Source organism: Tursiops truncatus, chromosome 3 (genome assembly GCF_011762595.2).
Source record: "Tursiops truncatus isolate mTurTru1 chromosome 3, mTurTru1.mat.Y, whole genome shotgun sequence".
NCBI lineage: Eukaryota > Metazoa > Chordata > Mammalia > Artiodactyla > Delphinidae > Tursiops > Tursiops truncatus.
Genome location: NC_047036.1, coordinates 23,284,451 through 23,288,177, shown reverse-complemented (window position 1 = coordinate 23,288,177; position 3,727 = coordinate 23,284,451). Strand labels below are relative to the sequence as shown.

Sequence of the window (3,727 nt, the reverse complement as noted above, 5' to 3'; positions counted from 1 at the left end):
CAAAGAAAGAAAACTACAGGCCAAATTCACTGATGAACATAGATGCAAAAATCCTCAACAAAATACTAGCAAACAGAATCCAACAGCACATTAAAAGGATCATACACCAAGATCAAGTGGGGTTTATCCCAGGAATGCAAGGATTCTTCAATATATGCAAATCAATCAATGTGATGCACCATATTAACAAACTGAAGGATAAAAACCTTATGATCATCTCAGTAGATGCAGAGAAAGCTTTCGACAAAATTCAACATCCATTTATGATAAAAACCCTCCAGAAAGTAGGGACAGAGGGAACTTACATCAACATATTAAAGACCATATACGACAAACCCAGAGCCAACATCATTCTCAATGGTAAAAAACTGAAACCATTTCCACTAAGATCAAGAACAAGACAAGTTTGTCCACTCTCACCACTATTATTCAACATAGTTTTGGAAGTTTTAGCCACAGCAATCAGAGAAGAAAAAGAAATAAAAGGAATCCAAATCAGAAAAGAAGAAGTACAACTGTCACTGTTTGCAGATAACATGATACTATACATAGAGAATCCTAAAGATGCTACCAGAAAACGACTAGAGCTAATCAATGAATTTGGTAAAGTAGCAGGATAGAAAATTAATGCACAGAAATCTCTTGCATTCCTATACACTAATGATGCAAAAACTGAAAGAGGAATTAAGGAAACACTCCCATTTACCATTGGAACAAAAGGAATACAGTACCTAAGAATAAACCTATGTAAAGAGACAAAAGACCTGTATGCAGAAAAGTATAAGACACTGATGAAAAAATCAAAGATGATACAAACAGATGGAGAGATATATACCATGTTCTTGGATTGGAAGAATCAATAATGTGAAAATGACTCTACTACTACCCAAAGCAATCTACAGATTCAATACAATCTCTATCAAACTATTAGTGGCATTTTTCACAGAACTAGAACAAAGAATTTCACAATTTGTATGGAAACAAAAAAGACCCTGAATAGCCAAAGCAATCTTGAGAAAGAAAAATGGAGCTGGAGGAATCAGGCTCTCTGACTTCAGACTATACTGCAAAATTACAGTAATAAAGACAGCATGGTACCAGCACCAAAACAGAAATATAGATCAATGGAACAGGATAGAAAGCCCAGAGATAAACCCACGCACATATCGTCACCTAATTTACAACAAAGGAGGCAAGAACATAAAATGGAGAAAAGACAGCCTCTTCAATAAGTGGCGCTGGGAAAACTGGACAGCTACGTGTAAAAGAATGAAATTTGAACACTCCCTAACACCATACACAAAAACAAACTCAAAATCGATTAAAGACCTAAATGTAAGGCCAGACACTATAGAACTCTTAGATGAAAACATAGGCAGAACACTCTATGACGTAAATCACAGCAAGATCCTTTTTGACCCACCTCCTAAAGAAATGGAAATAAAAACAAAAATAAACAAATGGGACCTAATGAAATTTAAAAGCTTTTGCATAGCAAAGGAAAACATAAACAAGACAAAAAGACAACCCTCAGAATGGGAGAAAATATTTGCAAATGAAGCAACTGACAAAGGATTAATCTTCAAAATTTACAAGCAGCTCATGCAGCTCAATATCAAATAAACAAGTAACCCAATCCAAAAATGGGCAGAAGACCTAAACAGACATTTCTCCAAAGAAGATATACAGATTGCCATCAAACACATGCAAGGATGCTCAACATCACTAATCATTAGAGAAATGCAAATCAAAACTACAGTGAGGTATCACCTCACACCAGTCAGAATGGCCATCATCAAAAAATCTACAAACAATAAATGCTGGAGAGGGTGTGGAGAAAAGGGAACCCTCATACACTGTTGGTGGGAATGTATTTGATACAGCCACTGTGGAGAACAGTATGGAGGTTCCTTAAAAACCTAAAAATAAAACTACCATATGATCCAGCAATCCCACTACTGGGCATATACCCAGAGAAAACCATAATTCAAAAAGAGTCATGTACCACAATGTTCATTGCAGCTGTATTTACAATAGCCAGGACATGGAAGCAACCGAAGTGTCCATCGACAGATGAATGGATAAAGAAGATGTGGCACATAGATACAATGGAATATTACTCAGCCATAAAAAAGAAACAAAATTGAGTTATTTGTATTGAGGTGGGTGGACAAAGAGTCTGTCATACAGAGTGAAGTAAGTCAGGAAGAGAAAAACAAATACCGTATGCTAACACATATATATGGAATCTAAAAAAAAAAACAAAAAAACAAAAAAACAGTGGTTCTGAAGAACCTTGGGGTAGGACAGGAATAAAGATGCAGCCTTAGAGAGTGGACTTGCGCACACGGGGAGGGGGAAGGGTAAGCTGGGACGAAGTGAGAGAGTGGCATGGACATATATACACTACCAAATGTAAAATAGATAGCTAGTGGGAAGAAGCCACATAACACAGGGACATCAGCTCCATGCTTTGTGACCACCTAGAGAGGTGGGATAAGGAGGGTGGGAGTGAGATGCAAGACAGTGTTGATATGGTGATATATGTGTATGTATAGGTGATTCACTTTGTTATAAAGCAGAAACTAACACACCATTGTAAGGCAATTATACTCCAATAAAGATGTTAAAATAAAAGAGACATATACAGGTACAGTTGGTTTTTTATTTTTATTTTTTTAGTATAACCTTTTTTATTGGGAAAAAAAACCCCAAAACAGAAAAATTTTCAAACCACACACAGGAGGGGCATGGGTTGGGGAAGCGTGTCTGTCCTTCCTGCCCAGGTCCCCAGCCCATGTGGTTTTGGCAGCATAAGGGGTGTGGGGTAATGGCCTCCAAAATAAAAATGGCGTACGTGTGTGTGGGATGTAGAGGTGTGCAAAAGCAGTGGGGAGTGGGGGACGGGGAGGGACAGACGAGGTCAGTATTGAGAACGCCGCAGGTGGGAGGCCATTTCATAACATTTCTTGTTGATCATACCATCCTGTACACCTTCTTTGCCCATCAGCAGGGCTAGCGTCTTGGCATTCAGGGTAACAATGATATCGAAGGTGGCGGCTCTGCAGGTGCTCTTGGTACGAAGATCCATGGTAAATTCCCCGTCCTGCAGCAGTGAGTCCTGGATCACAGACCATTTCTGGCCCCCAAGCGTTAGCCCATTCACGTAAAAACTTGACCCGTCTTTGCCAACCAGGGTACCAACCTCAGCTGGCATGATGTTGATGAAGTTTTTTCCAGGGACGGCTGCCCAGACGGAGGGCAAGTTCTTATAGCCCACGATGGCCGCGTCCTGACAGGTCCCTTCCGCCATGAGCTTGTCTTTGTAGACGTTCCACCCGGCCATGGCGCTGCTACTGGGGTGCTCTCGGGGCTGCTGCTGGGGCCAGGGGCTGGGCTCGGGCTGCCTCGGGCTGGCGGGTGGGGGAAGGCGGAGAGCTTCAGGCACACGCTGTGGTCCGGACCACGGCTCTGCTAGCTGTGCCGCAGCCCTCGCACAGCCACTTCCTCTGCATTACTTTTGAATTGAAGGATAGTAACATCTTCGTACCAATAAATTTAAAAACAACATTTTGCATGAATACTGTGTAAAATTATGGGTGTCGGCGCAGTATAAAAGTAATTATATTTTTCTTCTTCCTTAACGTGTTCAAAATTGAAGGGCATTTAAAAATTTTCTTAAGCATCCATTAAATATAAGACAAATATCTGAAATAAAATACAATAC

At 40.3% G+C, this 3,727-nt stretch overlaps 1 pseudogene; it reads right to left on the bottom strand.

Annotated features, from left to right (window-relative positions):
* Positions 1–2,923: 2,923 nt before the first annotated feature.
* On the bottom strand, positions 2,924–3,346 carry LOC101337812 (profilin-1 pseudogene; annotated as a pseudogene).
* Between the last annotated feature and the right edge of the window lie 381 nt (positions 3,347–3,727).